Here is a 23,730-nt window from a genome sequence, read left to right on the forward strand (position 1 = left end):
CTGTCTGTCTGTCTGTCTGTCTGTCTGTCTGTCTGTCTGTCTGTCTGCCTGTCTGTCTGTCTGTCTGTCTGTCTGTCTGTCTGTCTGTCTGTCTGTCTGTCTGTCTGTCTGTCTGTCTGTCTGTCTGTCTCTCTGTCTGTCTCTCTCTCTCTCTCTATCTATCTCTCTCTCTCTCTCTCTCTCTCTCTCTCTGCGCGCACTTCTTCTTCTTCTTCTTCTTTGTCGGACAGATTTTTCACACAAATGACCAGGAAACCAGATTACGTAAGCCGTGTCAGCTGTACCCTTTGTAAAAGTCAGCGTAGCTCGAGAACGGCATTGAAGTATTTTCGGTGTTCTTTACCTTGCCCAGGAAGCAGCGCACACTCGAGTCAAGGACGTCGTAAAATGGCCCTCGGTCAAGTTTTCACCGAGAACCATTTTATGATGTCCTTAACAATTATGTGTTAGTCGGCTTAGAATATGCGCGCAGGTTTCAAAGTTTTGATCCATTCGATTATCTCAACAGACATCCTTTGATTGTAAAGTTGAATGCGGGCACATGATGGTTGAAAATACTTAACTTGAAAGTTTCCCGCTGTGGTAGATTTTTATGGTGGTTGTCACACAGGCAGCGACGGCTTTACTGGTCGGACCCAGTTGTGCGTTACCTCGCTTTTGCCTTTAATGACTGACTGACTGGCTGACTTTGGGGATTAACGTCCTCTTAGGTAACTAGGATCTATTTGGGAACATTTACTGTGATACTGTAAGAGGAGCAAGAAAAGAAAAGAAAAAAGATTTTTTTTTTAAATAGGGGATGAGGGGGGGGTAGATGGGGGGAGGGATGAAACCATGGAACTAGTTTTTAGAAGTTATGCAATAAAACATTTAAACATTGTAGGCTCAGACCACTTCGCCGTATTTAATCTTAGACACCGTACGTTATTAGACGCGAAAGTGCAATACTTAATGATCCGCTCAAAGCACTGTTGAAGCAACAATTTGTCTTTTGGTCGCAGATAAGGACATACTCTATCAAAACATGTGAATATACGTCTCAAGCATGACTAAACGCCCCGAAGGGCTCCGTCTAGTAACTCTATTTTTGATATCGTTTTTTAAATGTCAGCAATTTGCAATGAGGTCACCCATCATAAAATAAGGTTATTAATTATTTCCATACGCCATCTAAGTGAAACGGAGGCATTTTGTATCGCTGATTTTATTTACAAACTGCTCTTGCAGCGGATCATTTGATCGGAACTAAATAAGTAAAGTGAAAATAGGTAAATAAATATATAGATGGATAAATCAGAAAACAAGATTGCAAAACATAAACACGTTCATAAAACATGTTAGTTTCCACTATTGCCGTAAACAAGTTCTCTGCAAAAACATTGAAAGTCAAATACTGTTTTCGCCTCTCAGGAATCAGGAATTTTTACGCCGCTTGGAACCTTTTTAGGTTATTTGCGCGACGGGGGTGAGAGCGCACCGCCTATACGTTAAAAGTAAACTAAGGACCTATCAATTTCTGTGTGTCCTCATAAAAACATCTAAACATGTTACTTCAAGTAACCCCTAGTTTAGGACACCCCATAACCTATACAATTTCCTATCATTGTTTGGGTGTTTGAGGAGCTGGGGGGTAACGAGGGACGTAAAGCACCCAACATACACGCCGACCCCAGTCCTCTTATTTTAGCTTCCCTAATTTAAAATGTTTAAAAGCTGGTTTAAAAGTGATTCTCTAGATTTTAGAGCAGAGGGCCGCTTGTGGCACCTCTGCTTATTGCTGTTGAGAAAGCAGCAACAGATTTTGCCTGGACCACCTGCTCGTCTAGTGCATTCCACTCAGCCACCGTCTGCACGAAAAAGGAGCGTCGATACTGCTCTGTGCTGGCGTCTGGAATGATGTAGCCACGGGTGTTGTTGTAAGAGTACTTGGTGACGATGTTACTTGCTACGCAATCGGGAAAGGTGTTGGCCCGTATTTTCCTCTTCTCTTTATCTCTGTTTCTTCTTGTTGTTGATTTTTTACATTGATTTTAGTCAAGTCTTGTAGATTTTATCTTTGAAATATTTGCCTTGTGTTTCGTAACAGAATTAACTATGGTATTGTGTTGCTTAGTACTTGATGCATGAATTGGCGTCTCGCAGAATTAAACGCCGCTGAGGAAGGCCTGGCAACAGGTCGAAAAGTTGGGCTGCCACTTGAAATTCTTTGTTAGGCTTTTCTTTTCCTTGATTTTGTTGACATCTCTCTCTCTCTCTTTCTCTGTGTATGTGTGTGCGTCTCTCTCTCTCTTTCTCTCTCTCTCTTTCTCTCTCTCTCTTTCTCTCTCTCCCTCTCTCTCTCTCTCCCCTTCTCTCTCTCTCTCTCTCCCCTTCTCTCTCTCTCTCTCTCTCCCTCTCTCTCTCTCCCCCTCTCTCTGTCTTTCTCTCTTGAGTAATATTTGCAAACTAGTATCAAAAAATGTGTACCTGTTATCTAAATTAAGGCATTACGCTGATTCTGCAGCACTCAAAATGTTCTATTACGCCCACATAATGCCTCATATAAACTTCGCATCGGCACTTTGGGATAACTGCAGCGATGTTCATTTAAAAAGACTCAATTCCCTGCATCGCCGAGCTGCAAAACTTATTCTGCATGATTTGAATAGGTCCACGGATGATAAACTAAAGCTCTTGAATTTCCTCCCCTTGAAAGATCAGTTGACGTTAAACAAGGCTGTGTTCATGTATAAAATTCTAAATGACGACTGTCCTAAATATTTGCAATCACATTTCAAACATGCCACAAAAAGATGTGGGTCCCAAAAAATCATCCCTCCTATACCTCGCATAGACCTCTACAAATCGAGCTTAGCCTTCTCGGGAGCGTTTCTCTGGAACTCCTTACCCCAACAGATAAGAAATGCAACTTCAGTGAAAATGTTTAAGAGACAGTCACGTTCACACATCATTCGTGAATGAAATGTCTTGTTCGATTGTTATTTTGTTAAACATTGTGTACTAATGTTAACGGATGTGTAGCTGATCGGAGCAACTTATTCCCAAATGAAAGGTATAACTATGTCAATGTAATTTTGTAATTTTTTTAGTTCTCCTTATGTAATTCCTTAAATGCACATTGTGTTGCATTCTGTACAATGTATTTCTGTATTTTATATGATTGAATTTATATTTGTAATGTGCGTCTGTCTTTATGTGTTGTATAAAGGACAGGTTGGAAGAATAGGCTTTGCCTAAAACCTTTATCCTTTTGTAATAAAGTTCTGAGTCTGAGTCTGAGTCTCTCTCTCTTTTCTCTCTCTCTCTCTCTCTCTCTATCTCTCTCTCTCTCTCTCTCTCTCTCTCTCTCTCTCTCTCTCTCTCTCTCTCTCTCTCTCTCTCTCTCTCTTTCCCTGCCTCACAAACACAAATACACACGCACTAACTCACACAAAGCAGCAGGCTGGGATGCGGCAAATTGGGTAAGGCAGACTGGGATACGGCAAGTTGGGAGAGGCAGGATGGGATGCCGCCAACGCATCTAGCAGTGCAAATTCTACAGGGTGGGTGGGGGGGGGGGGTCTTTTAAATCAAGTTTTGCCCAGTTTTGATTTTGCCGGTTTTGGTAATCCTACATTCCTCCGTGCGACAGCGGACTAAATGCGCATTTAAAACTATTTAGATGTTTTGCTTAAATTTTGACTTGGAGCGAAATAAATTAAAACATCTTGTTCGTTGTGCTTTTGTTTTAAATTAAAGAGTATTCCATTTCTAAATTAAATAACACTTGCCTGTTAGCTCTTTATTGTTGTTGCAATAGTTGTATATACTTGGAAGAAAAAAAAGGCATACAACGAGACAGTTATGGTAGCCAAAGAAGCAAATATGAATAAGAGACCTTCCTCCGTTTTTACGTTTTACTGACAGATGACTCAATTCGTCATCAATGACTTGTTATTGGCGCCACAAAGCCAAGAACTCACCCTTTTTCCTCCGGCGAGTATGACTCCAGGGCGTAACTCCACACACTCAGATTTGTTCAAGTGGTCTGTATTCCCAATGGGTAGGGAGGGGGGGCATGAAACCTGCTTAAGTGTGCCAGGTAACGTGTCACTATTTCAAGAAAACAAAACACCACAAAAGCTTCTTGTGTGATTAAAGAATTACTCAAGCGAGCGATAAGTGTGTGATCACATCCGTTCTGTACCCCAGGACAGTTTTAGAGAATGCGTCATACTCATTCAGCTATTTCCTTGTTCATGATCGAAAAGAATGGAAAGCTCCAAAACAAAAACAATCTTTGGAACTTTAAGCAAAGGGTTCTCTGAAGTTTCAACAATCATTTCAAGATATTGCCTTGACCGGGGAAAGATAACATAGATGGGTAAAAGCCGGCAAATATTTCATGAACTGATACACGTAAAATTGACGGGTGTAAGCCAGCAAATATTGTATGGACTATAAAAGCCTAAAAAGGAAGAACAGTGTTCTTGTTAAGGAGATGACCTTAAAGGTTATCTCACAGAATGTTGTTTAAAACCCAAGAGAAACAAATAAAAACAAAAACAAAAAGGTCAGACAATTAACGTAAGAGTTTAGAATAGGATGCTTCGAAAAACTTATTGAATTAGTTATACATGTATACATCTGTTGAAGGCTTCTCGGTACCGTAAATATAAAAGAAGGCGAACATTCAAAGAACTATTGAGGTAGGGGTCCAAATCAAAAGTAACGAAATTGCCTTACTTTTGTTCTTAACCAATATACATTCAACATTTAATATACATGCCAAGCGTTTCAAGGGTGCTGCCAATTGTTTCTTTCAGCATTTGTTGAACATTTATTAACACTGTTTCTACAAGTAGACCCAAATTGATTTAGTCTTAAATTCCAACACAACGGGTTTTTTCTATACTGCATTTTACGTTTGACAAGAAACCTGATTTAGACACCCAGATACGGTATTTGCAAAATATTTATCTCTTTTATATCATTTTTCAAAATTGTTGTTTATGAAATCGAAAATCACATCGAAAAATGTCACTATTCGATGTTCCCTCACTAATCTGGGTGTGAAGGGTTTTCTTGAAGCAGACACCGGGGCTTGCTAAACGATTGCCGCTTAAGCGGAGGGGAGTCAAGCGTGATTAAGTGCCTGGCCTGCCAATTGACACCTACCGGCGAAAACACACAATAGGCCACAAGGAAGTTTTCTTTTGTCGGAGAACAAGGAAGAGGCATGCTGGCTGTCTCTGGATCATAATTATGTAGACTATCTTTGAATATGTCCGAGTTTGTTTATGTTTGAGAAGGAGTACGCACAAGACAGACAGACAAGCAAATAACATATAGACACTAAACAATCTAAGTAGTAAATGGATTTATGCTGATCTGTATGTGAGCAGCACACGTCTTCAGATGTCTATAAAAAGATGTATGAGCAACTGCAGAACTAAAACATGCAGAATATTATGAAGCATCGATTGGAGATAACTATTGCGAGCATGACCAAAATGTGAAATCATGTTTTTGACAGTTTTGAACTGCCAAAATGAAGTGAGGAAATGGAGTTTATCTTTTAAGCATTGCAAGGGGTTCTAGAACTGTCCGAGGGGGTATTGGGAGATAAGTGTTACCATACATGGTGTACCTCAATCAACATTAGACATTCAGTGACTTTAAAAAATAATTGTTATGGTCATATTTGTTGTGCAAAAACTTCAGTTCGACCATTTTACACAGTTTTGAATGTTTATTTATTTATTTATTTATCTATTTATTTATTTATTAAGGAGATTTCTATAGCGCATAACGAAAAGCACTATGCGCTTTACAATATCACTAAGTATAAGCACACGCAAACATACTCTGATTAAATAGAACTTAGTTTAGCAAGACATACTAAGAACACTAAACATTTGAGTTCATACAAAAATTGAGAACTAAATTAAATACTGGACAAGCGATTTAAATAAGCTTAAGGCCTACACCAACTGCAATGGGCTAATTCAAATACAAAAGTTTAGTTAACTATAAAAGGCAGTGCATAAAACTCCATAATCCTAAGAGGGTCAAACAAATAAGAAACATAAGACTAGATAGTGTCTGTAAAAGAAGCCGACATTTACCCTTTTCTCCAACATTTGTTCCAAAACACACCTCCGAATGATTGTCGATGACTCGAAAGCTTTCCTATCTTGTGATTGCCTGGAACCTAGCTACAACTGCTTTGTGTTTAATAACTATCATCATGTATTGAATCCCGTGCTCTTTCTTCGGCGGAGGTGGGAGGGGGGGGGGGGGGGGTTAGATATTTTGCTGGTAGTATTTTTTTCGACCGAGTTATCTATATTCGTTGGGCAGTTTTCTTTGTCGGACAGATTTTTCACACAAATGACCAGGAAACCAGATTACGTAAGCCGTGTCAGCTGTACCCTTTGTAAAAGTCAGCGTAGCTCGAGAACGGCATTGAAGTATTTTCGGTGTTCTTTACCTTGCCCAGGAAGCAGCGCACACTCGAGTCAAGGACGTCGTAAAATGGCCCTCGGTCAAGTTTTCACCGAGAACCATTTTATGATGTCCTTAACAATTATGTGTTAGTCGGCTTAGAATATGCGCGCAGGTTTCAAAGTTTTGATCCATTCGATTATCTCAACAGACATCCTTTGATTGTAAAGTTAAATGCGGGCACATGGTGGTTGAAAATACTTAACTTGAAAGTTTCCCGCTGTGGTAGATTTTTATGGTGGTTGTCACACAGGCAGCGACGGCTTTACTGGTCGGACCCAGTTGTGCGTTACCTCGCTTTTGCCTTTAATGACTGACTGACTGGCTGACTTTGGGGATTAACGTCCTCTTAGGTAACTAGGATCTATTTGGGAACATTTACTGTGATACTGTAAGAGGAGCAAGAAAAGAAAAGAAACAAGTCGCGTAAGGCGAAATTACTACATTTAGTCAAGCTGTGGAACTCACAGAATGAAACTGAACGTAGTCCGCCGCTCGTGCAAAAGGCAGTGAAAGTGACGAGCCTGTTTGGCGCGGTAGCGGTTGCGCTGTGCTTCGTAGCACGCTTTACTGTACCTCTCTTCGTTTTAACTTTCTGAGCGTGTTTTTAATCCAAACATATCATATCTATATGTTTTTGGAATCAGGAACCGACAAGGAATACGATGAAAGTGTTTTTTAATTGATTTCATTGATTAAATTTTTATATTTTTAATTTTCAGAGCTTGTTAATTGTTTTTCATTCAAATATAACATATTTATATGTTTTTGGAATCAGGAAATGATGAAGAATAAAATGAACGTAAATGTGGATCGTTTCATTAAAACATTTTTTTTTACAATTTTCAGATTTTTAATGACCAAAGTCATTAATTAATTTGTAAGCCACCAAGCTGAAATGCAATACCGAAGTCCGGCCTTCGTCGAAGATTGCTTGGCCAAAATTTCAATCAATTTTATTGAGAAAAAAAAGGGTGTGACAGTGCCGCCTCAACTTTTACAAAAAGCCGGATATGACGTCATCAAAGACATTTATCGAAAAAAAAAAGCGTCCGGGGATATCATTCCCAGGAACTCTCATGTAAAATTTCATAATGATCGGTCCAGTAGTTTAGTCTGAATCGCTCTACACACACACACACACGCACAGACAGACACACACACACACACACACACACACACGCACATACACCACGACCCTCGTTTCTATTCCCCCTCGATGTTAAAATATTTAGTCAAAACTTGACTAAATATAAAAAACAGCCATACTCGGGTGGAGGTCTGGCGGCACTGAAGAAAGCTTCTGTTTTTGTCGAAGCGCTGTAAATAAGTAGAAACGCTGCTTTGAGTTTTTTTGTAACCCAAGATCCCAACACTGAAGAAAAGCACGGGGGTAAAAGTGCACCGGATGACCCTGTGAACCCAAACGACATTGTACGAAGACCCTGTAATCCCGCTGTCTGTTTGGCTAATGGGTTTTTCTGTCGCACTTAGCACAGTGACTGTCATCCCAGAGCAATAAACACATGATCTATAGCGTCTGCACAATGCATGGCTTACCAACCCTGCCTGTACGCTGCAGGTGTCACGCTGAGTTTTTCAATTGGCGAACCGCAGCAATACAGAAACAAGTCGCGTAAGGCGAAAATACAATATTTAGTCAAGTAGCTGTCGAACTCACAGAATGAAACTGAACGCAATGCAACGCAGCAAGACCGTATACTCGTGGTCCACCGCTCACGGCATAGGCAGTGAAATTGACAAGAAGAGCGGGGTAGTGGTTACGCTATGCTGCATAGCACGCTTTTCTGTACCTCTCTTCGTTTTAACTTTCTGAGCGTGTTTTTAATCCAAACATATCATATCTATATATTTTTGGAATCAGGAACCGACAAGAAATAAGATGAAAGTGTTTTTAAATTGATTTCGAAAAAAAAAATTTGATAATAATTTTTATATATTTAATTTTCAGAGCTTGTTTTTAATCCGAATATAACATATTTATATGTTTTTGGAATCAGCAAATGATGAAAAATAAGATAAACGTAAATTTTGATCGTTTTATAAATTTTTATTTTTTTTTACAATTTTCAGATTTTTAATGACCAAAGTCATTAATTAATTTTTAAGCCACCAAGCTGAAATGCAATACCGAACCCCGGGCTTCGTCGAAGAGTACTTTACCAAAATTTCAACCAATTTGGTTGAAAAATGAGGGCGTGACAGTGCCGCCTCAACTTTCACGAAAAGCCGGATATGACGTCATCAAAGACATTTATCAAAAAAAAGAAAAAAACGTTCGGGGATTTCATACCCAGGAACTCTCATGTCAAATTTCATAAAGATCGGTCCAGTAGTTTAGTCTGAATCGCTCTACACACACACATACACAGACACACGCACATACACCATACCCTCGTTTCGATTCCCCCTCGGTGTTAAAATATTTAGTCAAAACTTGACTAAATATAAAAAAACAAGTCGCGTAAGGCGAAAATACAATATTTAGTCAAGTAGCTGTCGAACTCACAGAATGAAACTGAACGCAAACTACAGGCGCCTGACAGCTATAATTCCTTTTCGTAATTCCCCATGTCGCGCGACGGGACCAAGCGTCCCCCAACGTCTCCTTTATCGGACATTGACGAAACCTGGAAGAGGCAGTGCGTCTCAGCCGATGATAGCATTGTATCCGAGTCTGATCCTGAAGCTACGATCATAAGCGCAGAGATTTTGTCAAGCACCATGATCGATTCTGTAAACAAAGGCAACAGCCCACAAGCAGCAGTAGCTAACCCGAAATCGCCAACGAGCTCTAACCCACTCAAACCCCCTCGACGAAGCAGCAACTTCGTGATGTTCTGGCTGAGCCGTCGGTGGTGGACATGATCGCGCGAACCGTGGGTGCTCATGTAGTGGACCAGCTAAAAGGGGAAATCTTGTCCCTTAAACAAACTGTCGCGAAGAAAGACGGCGAGATAAAAGAGCTACACGACAAGCTTGACAACCTCGAACAATACACTCGTTGCAACTCCGTCCGCATTGGCCCTGTGCCGGAGCGGCTCAATGAAAATACCGACAACATTGTCATCAAACTTGCAGAAAGTGTGGGTGTGCAACTTACCGTAAGTGACATTGACAGGAGCCACCGTGTAGGCAAACCAACAGAGGGGCCGAATCAACGACCTCGCTCAATCATCGTCAAATGCAACACCAACAGAGCCAAGCAGAGCCTGAAGAAGGCGCGAAAAGGACTGAACAAAACTGACGTCACTAAGACTCTGGGCGACCAAGGCTGGCCTCGCCTGCCTTCAGCTTCTCCACGGGTCTTCATCAATGATGATCTCACCGCCAGCAGGGCCTCTGTCGCGGCCAAGGCCAGGCAGCTTAAGCGAGACGAGAAGATCCAGGACACGTGGGTCCGTGACGGCCTCGTATTTATCAAACATAGAGACAAAATCTACCGCTTCACACGCTTGAGCGAGCTGTCCCCTTTCAGTGTTTAGTGTTCGATCCAATCGCTATGAGGTGCCTGTGCTTCACCTTCCTATAACTCTTGTGCTAGTGGACTGGCCACTTGTTTCCACGTGCACTTAGTGATTTTTACAGTGGGTACACTAGGTATATTAAGTGCTGCTGCACCTGAATAAATGTGCACCCGGCAAAACTGTGTTACGCACTTGTCCTGCTTGAAGTCTCATGTTCCTAAATATTATCAACTTGCGTGCTTCTTGGTTATTTCCTATTATTCATTTAATCTGTTGGATACTTGTAGATCAACACATATCCCGGACCAGCGTTTGTCGAGGTAAAAAACAAACAAGAATACAAACAAACAAACCTGATGTCTTATCTGATTGACTGCATAGTTTTCTATTCCAGTATTCGTTCGACAAGTTGTATGATCACTTTGATGATTACCCCCCAACTGACTCTTTAGATGACTGCGTTAATCATCTTGGTCGTCTAGCTGATCGCTTATCAGACTGTCATCTGGTCGTGTTGATTATGTAACCCTTTCTTGCAGCTCTCGCGCTTGTTGACAACCTCAGTCTATTTCCCCGTGCACTGTCACAGTGTCTGATATAGTGGGTACACTGAGTGCTGCCGCACCTATAGTGGCGTCCAGTCATGCACCCCAGAAAATACTGTTTATGAGTGTCCGGTTTTTTATCTGTCTCATTAACCGATCATATAGACTGTAATTATTTGAAATAGTTGGAGTATTTATAAAGTTGTTTGTCGCGTAGCTACTGGATTTAGATGCTCTTTGATTAGTAAGATCACTAACTGAAGAACTATTTTGTTGTTTGTCGATTATATTTGCACGGTTGTTTAGCTGATGTATTTGCGTTTGCTTTTGTCTTGTGCCTGTTTTCATGGATTGAAAGGTTAATCACTTGGTCCAATAGAGTGTTTCCAATCCTAATCTAGTCCCACATATATGCTGGAGTTTACTCTTGAGTTGGACTGTACGTTTTGCCTGTTAGTTTATGAACTGCTTGTATGCATACTCTTTTATGAAATGGAGAGCCTCATCGGCTATAGCCCAAATGCACGACAACCCCGTCTTCTTTTGTCTGTACATAAACTGTCCAGCTTCTTCTGTTCGTATTTTTAAACCCCTATGCAAACTTTTCCCTTCTTCTTGCTTCCATCTCCCATGTAGACTAAGCGCCAGAGTCACAGTTGATAACATGCAATGCACTCTCCTCGTCACGACACTGTTTCTGATGTTGCTGGAAAATGTCACTTAATTTAATCCTTTATAGAGCTAGAATTGGTTGCTTCCATGTAAAGGCAGTAGCTCTAGGCCTTAAGTTAGAGTTTTTGTGCGAATCTTCCCTTTTACCATTTTTTATTTTGATGTGCCTAAGATGTCCGAGCCGTGTCACACTTGCCTTGTTCGTGTTTTTATTTGCAAGGAGTAAGATTGATGGTAGTCCGACGCGTTGGATGCAAAATGTTAGCTGTTTTTACAGTGAAGAATGTACTTGTTTTTGTTCTGCACGCCTTGAATACACCTCCGGCCTGTTTGCCCAGAAACGCCTGTATTTATCTGGAGATGTTGAAAAAAACCCAGGTCCCCCACAACAAGTGTCCATTGTCCATATTAACGCTCGCAGTATTAAAAATAAAATTGATCTATTGCATCCTGAAGTCCAAAAGCATGACGTTTTAACCATATCTGAGACTTGGTTATCCCATACAGACGACAGTTCCTCACTACTGATCCCAAATTTTCAACCTCCAATAAGACTAGACAGACCAAACGACCCACATGGGGGAGTAGCCATTTATGTTAAAACATATTTGTTTTGTAAGCCACGTCCAGACCTGCACGTGCCAGGACTTGAAGCAGTCTGGACTGAAATTAAGTTTCATAAAGATAGACTTTTAGTGGGTTCTTTTTATCGACCACCTGATGCGAAGGTCCAATATTGGGACTTAGTTGACGAAAGCATTCGTCGAGTAAATAACCAGTTTGTCAAATTTATCGTCCTTGGAGACTTTAACTCCGATTTTGGTAGTAACCCCTCCCAGCATCTCCTGAACTTATTGAACTTATATCAACTTACCCAACTTGTAACCCTGCCAACACGTGTCACGGAGACAAGTAGTACCTGCCTAGATTTAATAATAACCCAAACCCCGCAAATGATACAGCGCGTAGATGTTTTTCCTCCTGTGTGTAGTGACCACAGTGTACCATGTGCAGTATTAAACACTGTAGTTATTCCTAATCGCTCATTTAAAAGAACCATTTATAATTATGATAAGATGAATATTGAAAGTTTTTGTGGATCACTTTCCCAAGTTGATTGGTCTGCTGTCTTTATTGATAAATGTCTTGATGAAAATGTCCAAGATTTTACTCGGATTTTCATGAGCATTGCCAAAGAGAATATGCCGGTTAAGACTGTAACAGTTCGATCGGAGGACAAGGAGTGGGTAACATCTGACATCTTAGATTTAATTGATGCACGCGATCAGATACACACTAAAGCGAGATTAACCGATTTACCCGAAGATTGGTTGTTGTATCGACAGACACGTAATTCATTGACACAAAAGAAAAGAGAAAGAATTATCCAAGCGGAGCGCGGGCGAAGCCCGCGCGTAGCGAGGTAGGTTTTTTTTTCATCTCCCAGCACTGAAAATTTTTTTGCCAAGTGGTGTCTGTCTGGACATTGTTCTAGAATTCATCTTTTAGCACAATATTAGCGACACTGTTTGGACAATTCTATTAAAATTAGGCGTACAAACTGATTTTGTTTCGGGGAATCCTCTCAGAGGATCAGAATTTTCATATAATATCATCGGAAGCTGTTACAACGGGAAAATGTGAAACTTTTGTCACTTTTTAACATGGAATTTCATCTTTGAGCGTTTCAAGCGGACTTTAATAAAATAGTTATTTGCGAATTAAGCAGCGGAAGACACTCACCGGTTCAACATGTGTATGGTCATTAAACCTCAAAACATTTCAGTAAGTGGTTTAGACAAACACCTCGGACATGTGAGGGTGACTGGTTTGTAGCTGAAGAGTTTTTTTCTAAAGTGTGTTCTAAATACAAATGACGTACTGGTAATGATGTAATGAGTTGTTCTAATCTTGTTCTTGGAACTCTTGCTGTTCCAAGCTTGTTCTTAGCAAGTCTTGGTGACGAGAACAAAGACTATCAATGAAATCTTTAGAAATAACCTCTGACAACGACGACGATGACGACGACGACGACGATAACAACAACAACAACAACAAATGACATCGACGACGACGACGACAACAACAACAACAACAACAACAACAACAACAACAACAACAACAACAACAACAACACGAGAACAACAACAATCACGACAACGAACATGACAACAACAACACCAACAACTACGACGACAACTACAACGACTGGGTTATGATGACATCACCAATGATTTAAAGGCCGTTAAAAAATCGTTAAATCCTATTTCTTCACTGATTCTTATGAAATTTTAAAGGTAGGTTTGTTGTCCCCAACTTATTTTCACTCCATACTTTTCCAGAAGAAAAACATAATTTTGGCAGTTAAAAACCGTTAAATTTCAATTCTTCACCGATATTTATGAAATTTTGTGGGTAGGTTCGTTGTCCCCAACTGATTTTCACTCTATACTTTTCCAGAAGAAAGACATAATTTTGGCAGTTAAAAAACGTTAAATTTCAATTCTTCACCTATCTTTATGAAATTTAGTGGGTGGGTCCGTTGTCCCAAACTGAATTTTAAGACATACTTTTCCAGACAAAAAACCTTATTTTTGGCAGTTAAAAACCGTTAAATCTCAATTCTTCATCGATATTTATGAAATTTTGTGGGTAGGTTCGTTGTCCCCAACTGATTTTCACTCCATACTTTTCCAGAAGAAAAACATAATTTTGGCAGTTAAAAACCGTTACATTTAAATTTTCACCTATCTTTATGAAATTTAGTGGGTGGGTCCGTTGTCCCAAACTGAATTTCAAGACAAACTATTCCAGTCAAAAAAACTTATTTTTGGCAGTTAAAACCCGTTAAGTCTCAATTCTACACCGATATTTATGACATTTTGTGGGTAGGTTTGTTGTCAGATTTGACATGATGGCAGAATTGAAAGTGTGAGATATCCTGATGTTTCACAATTTATGCTGCATAATTCAGCCCCATAGGCGCTTGAATTTTAGGTGGAGTTGGGTTTTTTTTCAGCCCAAACCAGTAACCCCCACATGGTTTTCATGTCCCTTTCTGAGAGACTTCAAGAAGTTTCAAGTTGACGTCATGATTAGCCTGCCGCATTAGCAAGTATGAAAACACGTCATCGATGACACATTTTAAGACAGAGAGAGAGAGAGAGAGAGAGAGAGAGAGAGAGAGAGAGAGAGAGAGAGAGAGAGAGAGAGAGAGAGAGAGAGAGAGAGAGAGAGAGAGAGAGAGAGAGAATCATGTACACACAGATGGACAACTTCGCTTGGGGTATGTACTGCCCGGCAGTACACATCTACTTTATTGAGTATTATTCCAATTTGGATACAAAGATCTCAGACCCTTCAAAATTCGGAACTAAACAATGGTGGAAATTAGTTAAATCCTTTATGAATAAGAAGGGTATGAAAACTGAGGAACTTCCACCAATCCACTCAGAAGGTCAAATACATTATTTAGACCACGATAAAGCTAATATTTTTAATGATCAGTTTATTCAGAATTCGTCCATTGAGAATCCAGACGATGAACCTCCCGAAATCCAAATTTCTGATTGTTTTATGAATAATTTAGTCTTGTCAGTTAATGAAGTAAAAGATGTTATTATAAATTTGAAGAAGACGAAAGCTGCAGGTCCCGATTTAATACATAACCGATTATTAATTGCTTCTGTGGATGTTGTATCAGAACCCCTTTTAAAAATATTTAATAGAAGTTTAGTTGAAGGAAAATTTCCTGCCTCGTGGAAACTAGCCCATGTTACTCCAGTATATAAAAAAGGTCCAGCAGAATTGTGTAATAATTACCGTCCTATATCATTACTGAGTTGTGTTGGTAAGGTGTTAGAAAGATGTGTTTATGTACATGTTTTTGATTTTTTAAAGGCAAATCACATACTCATTCCACAGCAGTCTGGTTTTTTGCCAGATGATTCATGTGTATTCCAATTGATTTCGATTTACAATGAATTTTGTTCCTGTCATGACAGAGGCATTACGACCCAAGCTGTATTTTTTGATGTGTCGAAAGCGTTCGATAGAGTGTGGCACAAGGGCCTTTTGGCCAAGTTAGAAGCAGTGGGCATTAGAGGTCGGTTATTATTATGGTTCTGTGATTATTTAACAGACCGCAAGCAAGTTGTTGTAATTAAGGGAACACAGTCTAATGTTAAAAAGATTCCTGCCGGTGTTCCACAAGGATCCGTGCTAGGCCCGCTCTTATTTCTGGTTTATATTAATGATATTGTAAAGAATATTGAATCCGGAATTAAGTTGTTTGCTGACGACACAAGCATGTATCTTGCATTAGAAGATGTAGACAGACGAACCAATAATATTAAATCAAGATCTTGATAAAATTAGTGCATGGGCCAATAAATGGAAAGTTAAATTTAACGAGACTAAGACTGAATTGTTAAATATTCAACGTGATTTAATCCCCCCTCAACCCTTGTTTTTCAACAATGTCTTTTTAGAAAAAGTAGATCAACACAAACACCTTGGAGTGATTTTACAGAGCACCTGCAAGTGGGATGCCCACATCCAAAGCATAGTTAAAAAAGCGAATTTACTGATTAATTGTTTACGATTTTATAAATATAGATTAAGTCGAAAAAGTTTGGAAATAATGTACAAGTCTTTTATTTTACCCCATTTCGACTATGCAGATGTTGTTTGGGATAATTGCACTAAGATAATGGCAGATGCATTAGAAACATTACACTTAGAAGCCCTACGAATTATAATAGGTGGAGTTAAGGGCACTAGCCATGCAAAGCTGTATGAGGAATGTGGGCTATGTAGCCTTGAAGAACGAAGGAAAAGACATAAATTAATTGTTTTTCATAAGATGATACATAACAAATGCCCCCAGTACTTCGTAAATGTATTGCCCCCTCTTGTAGTTGACATTAATCCGTATCATAGACGAAGACCATTAGAAAGATATGTGCCTCCTCATAGAACCGAATTATTTCGCAACTCTTTTATCCCCAAAACGACTGTACTATGGAACACCTTACCAGATAACGTTAAAATGACCACCTCCTTGAGTGAGTTCAAAAATTATTTGTCAAGTGCTGATTTTAAAGTACCATGCCATTATTATTTTGGAGAAAGATTTGAACAAGTACATCATTGCAGATTGCGTATTGGTATGAGTGATTTGAATTTTGATTTATGTAAGCGGCACCTTAAGGATTGCTCTCAATGCGAGTGTGGTTATCCCAGCGAGACTGCTGAACATTACTTATTGCATTGTCCCTTGTATAGAGATATAAGATTATTGTCCATTGATAATTTGACAAATGATTATAAGTATATCGAAATATTATTGAAAGGCATCCCGCAATATTCACGAAATGTCAACCAGACCATATTCATAACTGTACAGGACTATATTAGACAGACGGGCAGGTTCCGTAAATGAGCCTCTATACTTCACTCATTACATTTATTAGACACTGTCATGCGACATGCTGCCTGACAAATTTTTCCCCATAACCTCTCTCATGTTCTTTTGTTGTTTTCCGACTTATCAATTATGTCTCGATTTATGCGCAATGTAGTGACTTTTCCTCTGATCACAATACGCATTAACTTTGTGCGAGTGTCTTATGTGCACTTATTACAATTGAAAAAATCCCCTCAAATATTGGCGCTCCAAGTCTTCTTCTTCTTCTTCTTCTTTTTCCCTTAAGCTAGCTACTAGCTAGCTGCCCTTTCCCCACCTCCTGTATCACCAACCCCTTCCCATTTTCTGCTTGTTTGTGTATCTGTTTTGTCTTTTGTTTTGTTTTTCGTTTCCTGAAATGAGCTAATGTACTTATTCCGCCATCATGCTAACCTTTGTTTTGTAATTACTATGATTGCTTAAAATAAGCATTATATGCTTGAGTATGTAATCATCCATGCATTGTTCTTGTCATGATTAAAATTGAATAAAGTTTTGTTTAAACCAAACCGAACGCAATGCAATTTTTCAGCAAGACCGTATACTCGTAGCATCGTCAGTCCACCGCTTGTGGCAAAGGCAGTGAAATTGACAAGAAGAGCGGGGTAGTAGTTGCGCTAAGAAGGATAGCACGCTTTTCTGTACCTCTCTTTGTTTTAACTTTCTGAGCGTGTTTTTAATCCAAACATATCATATCTATATGTTTTTGGAATCAGGAACCGACAAGGAATAAGAGGAAAGTGTTTTTAAATTGATTTGGACAATTTAATTTTGATAATAATTTTTATATATTTAATTTTCAGAGCTTGTTTTTAATCCAAATATAACATATTTATATGTTTTTGGAATCAGCAAATGATGGAGAATAAGATAAACGTAAATTTGGATCGTTTTATAAATTTTTATTTATTTTTTACAATTTTCAGATTTTTAATCGCTCTACACACACACACACACACACACACACACACACACACACACACACATACACCACGACCCTCGTTTCGATTCCCCCTCGATGTTAAAATATTTAGTCAAAACTTGACTAAATATAACAAGTCGCGTAAGGCGAAAATACAATATTTAGTCAAGTAGCTGTCGAACTCACAGAATGAAACTGAACGCAACGCAACGCAGCAAGACCGTATACTCGTAGCATCGTCACTCCACCGCCCGTGGCAAAGGCAGTGCCCGTGGAATTGACAAGAAGAGCGGGGTATTCGTTGCGCTGAGAAGGTTAGCACGCTTTTCTGTACCTCTCTTCGTTTTAACTTTCTGAGCGTGTTTTTAATCCAAACATATCATATCTATATATTTTTGGAATCAGGAACCGACAAGGAATAAGATGAAAGTGTTTTTAAATTGATTTCGAAAAAAAAATGTTGATAATAATTTTTATATATTTAATTTTCAGAGCTTGTTTTTAATCCGAATATAACATATTTATATGTTTGTGGAATCAGCAAATGATGGAAAATAAGATAAACGTAAATTTGGATCGTTTTATAAATTTTTATTTTTTTTTACAATTTTCAGATTTTTAATGACCAAAGTCATTAATTAATTTTTAAGCCACCAAGCTGAAATGCAATACCGAACCCCGGGCTTCGTCGAAGAGTACTTTACCAAAATTTCAACCAATTTGGTTGAAAAATGAGGGCGTGACAGTGCCGCCTCAACTTTCACGAAAAGCCGGATATGACGTCATCAAAGACATTTACCAAAAAAATCAAAAAAACGTTCGGGGATTTCATACCCAGGAACTCTCATGTCAAATTTCATAAAGATCGGTCCAGTAGTTTAGTCTGAATCGCTCTACACACACACACACACACACACATCTGTCATCAAAGGTGATGCGATTGAGATAGTCAGCGAGTACAAGTATTTAGGTGTAGTTCTAGATAACAAGCTAAGCTGGTTTAATCATGTTGATGCTGTTTTTAAGAAGACGCAGTCAAGATTGTTTTTCCTGCGCAAGCTGAGATCATTCCATGTGTGTAACAAGATGCTGTACATGTTTTATCAGAGTATGGTGTGCAGTGTGATGGTGTTTGCATCAGTGTGTTGGGGAGGGAATGCCACTGCAAGGGACACTGGCAGGCTGAACAGGCTGATAAAGAAAGCGAGTTCTACTGTAGGCCAGAGCCTTGACACCCTTGAAGTCCTTGTCGAAAGAAGGCTTGCCAGTAAGTCCAGAGCTATTCTGTTCGACCCAGGGCATCCCCTCCACGACGCACTGATGGATCTCCGCATCACACGGAACGCTCGGTTTCTCATGCCTAGGTGTCGAACGGAGCGTTTTCGGCGTTCTTTTCTTCCTGCAGCTGTGAGATATTTTAACAGCAACCGAGCCATCGTCCTGGCCACAGACTATCAGTGATGCCTTTTAAATGTACCTCTTAGTGATAGATTTAATATGATTTGATGACTGTTTGACCTTTGATCATAACTAGTGCTGTGAAAATGAGCTCTAGCTTTGTTGTGATGGTGTTGACACTATATTTGCCCAATTGAGTCTAACTACCTGATGGCTAATCTACTGTGATACCTGTGATAACTGATGATGATTACTGTTATTGGTTTTTATGTGTTTGGTTGGTCTCTTCTTTGGTAGTGCAATAGCGTTAATTATGGATTGTTATCATCATTTACATAAAAACTTATCTGTTAATCCAAACAATGATATAATTACTGTGATGTTCTTAACTACACTTTAACATGGAATGTATGTATGTATGTATGTATGTATGTATGTATGTATGTATGTATGTATGTATGTATGTATGTATGTATGTATGTATGTATGTATGTATGTATGTATGTATGTATGTATGTATGTATGTATGTATGTATGTATGTATGTATGTAGGTATGTATGTAGGCATGTATGCATGTGTATTGGTGTGTCGGTGTGTCAGGTGTGCAAGAAAAAAGGGTATTTTTATATCATGGGTTTTATGAATTTTCTTCTTTTATTCTTTTATAGTTATTAATTAATGACCTATATGTGCTGATGACTAATTTAATTTCCTTTGTTGGATCAATAAAATGTTATGAGTTATGAGTTATGAGTTATGAGTTACACGCACACACACGCACACACGCACGCACATACACCACGACCCTCGTTTCGATTCCCCCTCGATGTTAAAATATTTAGTCAAAACTTGACTAAATATAAACAGATTTTTTTTTAAAAATAGGGGATGAGGGGGGGGGGGTAGATGGGGGGAGGGATGAGACCATGGAACTAGTTTTTAGAAGTTATGCAATAAAACATTTAAACATTGTAGGCTCAGACCACTTCGCCGTATTTAATCTTAGACACCGTACGTTATTAGACGCGAAAGTGCAATACTTAATGATCCGCTCAAAGCACTGTTGAAGCAACAATTTGTCTTTTGGTCGCAGATAAGGACATACTCTATCAAAACATGTGAATATACGTCTCAAGCATGACTAAACGCCCCGAAGGGCTCCGTCTAGTAACTCTATTTTTGATATCGTTTTTTAAATGTCAGCAATTTGCAATGAGGTCACCCATCATAAAATAAGGTTATTAATTATTTCCATACGCCATCTAAGTGAAACGGAGGCATTTTGTATCGCTGATTTTATTTACAAACTGCTCTTGCAGCGGATCATTTGATCGGAACTAAATAAGTAAAGTGAAAATAGGTAAATAAATATATAGATGGATAAATCAGAAAACAAGATTGCAAAACATAAACACGTTCATAAAACATGTTAGTTTCCACTATTGCCGTAAACAAGTTCTCTGCAAAAACATTGAAAGTCAAATACTGTTTTCGCCTCTGTTTCTTCTTGTTGTTGATTTTTTACATTAATTTTAGTCAAGTCTTGTAGATTTTATCTTTGAAATATTTGCTTTGTGTTTCGTAACAGAATTAACTATGGTATTGTGTTGCTTAGTACTTGATGCATGAATTGGCGTCTCGCAGAATTAAACGCCGCTGAGGAAGGCCTGGCAACAGGTCGAAAAGTTGGGCTGCCACTTGAAATTCTTTGTTAGGCTTTTCTTTTCCTTGATTTTGTTGACATCTCTCTCTCTCTCTCTCTCTCTCTGTATGTGTGTGTGTGTGTGTCTCTCTCTCTCTTTTTCTCTCTCTCTTTCTCTCTCTCTCTTTCTCTCTCTCTCCCCCTCTCTCTCTCTCCCCCTCTATCTCTCTCCCCTTCTCTCTCTCTCTCTCTCTCTCTCTCTCTCTCTCTCTCTCTCTCTCCCCCTCTCTCTCCCCCCTCTCTCTGTCTTTCTTTCTCTTTTCTCTCTCTCTCTCTATCTCTCTCTTTCTCTCTCTCTCTCTCTCTCTCTCTCTCTCTCTCTCTCTCTCTCTCTCTCTTTCCCTGCCTCACAAACACAAATACACACGCACTAACTCACACAAAGCAGCAGGCTGGGATGCGGCAAATTGGGTAAGGCAGACTGGGATACGGCAAGTTGGGAGAGGCAGGATGGGATGCCGCCAACGCATCTAGCAGTGCAAATTCTACAGGGTGGGGGGGGGGGGGGGGCGTTCTTTTAAATCAAGTTTTGCCCAGTTTTGATTTTGCCGGTTTTGGTAATCCTACATTCCTCTGTGCGACAGCGGACTAAATGCGCATTTAAAACTATTTAGATGTTTTGCTTAAATTTTGACTTGGAGCGAAATAAATTAAAACATCTTGTTCGTTGTGCTTTTGCTTTAAATTAAAGAGTATTTCATTTCTAAATTAAATATCACTTGCCCGTTAGCTCTTTATTGTTGTTGCAATAGTTGTATATACTTGGAAGAAAAAAAAAGGCATAAAACGAGACAGTTATGGTAGCCAAAGAAGCAAATATGAATAAGAGACCTTCCTCCGTTTTTACGTTTTACTGACAGATGACTCAATTCGTCATCAATGACTTGTTATTGGCGCCACAAAGCCAAGAACTCACCCTTTTTCCTCCGGCGAGTATGACTCCAGGGCGTAACTCCACACACTCAGATTTGTTCAAGTGGTCTGTATTCCCAATGGGTAGGGAGGGGGGGGGGGGCATGAAACCTGCTTAAGTGTGCCAGGTAACGTGTCACTATTTCAAGAAAACAAAACACCACAAAAGCTTCTTGTGTGATTAAAGAATTACTCAAACGAGCGATAAGTGTGTGATCACATCCGTTCTGTACCCCAGGACAGTTTTAGAGAATGCGTCATACTCATTCAGCTATTTCCTTGTTCATGATCGAAAAGAATGGAAAGCTCCAAAACAAAAACAATCTTTGGAACTTTAAGCAAAGGGTTCTCTGAAGTTTCAACAATCATTTCAAGATATTGCCTTGACCGGGGAAAGATAACATAGATGGGTAAAAGCCGGCAAATATTTCATGAACTGATACACGTAAAATTGACGGGTGTAAGCCAGCAAATATTGTATGGACTATAAAAGCCTAAAAAGGAAGAACAGTGTTCTTGTTACGGCGATGACCTTAAAGGTTATCTCACAGAATGTTGTTTGAAACCCAACAGAAACAAATAAAAACAAAAACAAAAAGGTCAGACATTTAACGTAAGAGTTTAGAATAGGATGCTTCGAAAAACTTATTGAATTAGTTATACATGTATACATCTGTTGAAGGCTTCTCGGTACCGTAAATATAAAAGAAGGCGAACATTCAAAGAACTATTGAGGTAGGGGTCCAAATCAAAAGTAACGAAATTGCCTTACTTTTGTTCTTAACCAATATACATTCAACATTTAATATACATGCCAAGCGTTTCAAGGGTGCTGCCAATTGTTTCTTTCAGCATTTGTTGAACATTTATTACACTGTTTCTACAAGTAGACCCAAATTGATTTAGTCTTAAATTCCAACACAACGGGTTTTTTCTATACTGCATTTTACGTTTGACAAGAAACCTGATTTAGACCACCCAGATACGGTATTTGCAAAATATTTATCTCTTTTATATCATTTTTCAAAATTGTTGTTTATGAAATCGAAAATCACATCGAAAAATGTCACTATTCGATGTTCCCTCACTAATCTTGGTGTGAAGGGTTTTCTTGAAGCAGACACCGGGGCTTGCTAAACGATTGCCGCTTAAGCGGAGGGGAGTCAAGCGTGATTAAGTGCCTGGCCTGCCAATTGACACCTACCGGCGAAAACACACAATAGGCCACAAGGAAGTTTTCTTTTGTCGGAGAACAAGAAAGAGGCATGCTGGCTGTCTCTGGATCATAATTATGTAGACTATCTTTGAATATGTCCGAGTTTGTTTATGTTTGAGAAGGAGTACGCACAAGACAGACAGACAAGCAAATAACATATAGACACTAAACAATCTAAGTAGTAAATGGATTTATGCTGATCTGTATGTGAGCAGCACACGTCTTCAGATGTCTATAAAAAGATGTATGAGCAACTGCAGAACTAAAACATGCAGAATATTATGAAGCATCGATTGGAGATAACTATTGCGAGCATGACCAAAATGTGAAATCATGTTTTTGACAGTTTTGAACTGCCAAAATGAAGTGAGGAAATGGAGTTTATCTTTTAAGCATTGCAAGGGGTTCTAGAACTGTCCGAGGGGGTATTGGGAGATAAGTGTTACCATACATGGTGTACCTCAATCAACATTAGACATTCAGTGACTTTAAAACAGCCCTTACAGGCATGATCAGCGCGTTTTCCATGGATGATTGCGTTCATGTCTTTGATGAATTTGTCTCGACATTGCGCGTGTGTAACTTCACAACGAAGGGGTTAATTATTTGTCCAGTACTTTAAGTTTAAGAAATAATTGTTATGGTCATATTTGTTGTGCAAAAACTTCAGTTCGACCATTTTACACAGTTTTCAATGTTTATTTATTTATTTATTTATTTATTTATTTATTAAGGAGATTTCTACAGCGCATAACGAAAAGCACTATGCGCTTTACAATATCACTAAGTATAAGCACACGCAAACATACTCTGATTAAATAGAACTTAGTTTAGCAAGACATACTAAGAACACTAAACATTTGAGTTCATACAAAAATTGAGAACTAAATTAAATACTGGACAAGCGATTTAAATAAGCTT

At 39.1% G+C, this 23,730-nt stretch overlaps 1 protein-coding gene and 1 long non-coding RNA gene across 4 annotated transcripts in view; both read left to right on the forward strand.

The window, feature by feature from the left end:
* Positions 1-23,730, forward strand: part of LOC138950282 (cysteine-rich venom protein Mr30-like) — a 97,300-nt gene that overhangs the window by 13,889 nt on the left and 59,681 nt on the right. The gene's annotated exons all lie outside the window — the stretch shown is intronic.
* LOC138950280 (uncharacterized) lies at positions 17,619-19,725 on the forward strand. Its single transcript, XR_011450587.1, has 2 exons — positions 17,619-19,434; positions 19,531-19,725. It is a non-coding gene; the product is annotated as an uncharacterized lncRNA (long non-coding RNA).

This window comes from Littorina saxatilis, linkage group LG16 (assembly GCF_037325665.1).
Source record: "Littorina saxatilis isolate snail1 linkage group LG16, US_GU_Lsax_2.0, whole genome shotgun sequence".
NCBI classification, from domain to species: Eukaryota; Metazoa; Mollusca; class Gastropoda; order Littorinimorpha; family Littorinidae; genus Littorina; species Littorina saxatilis.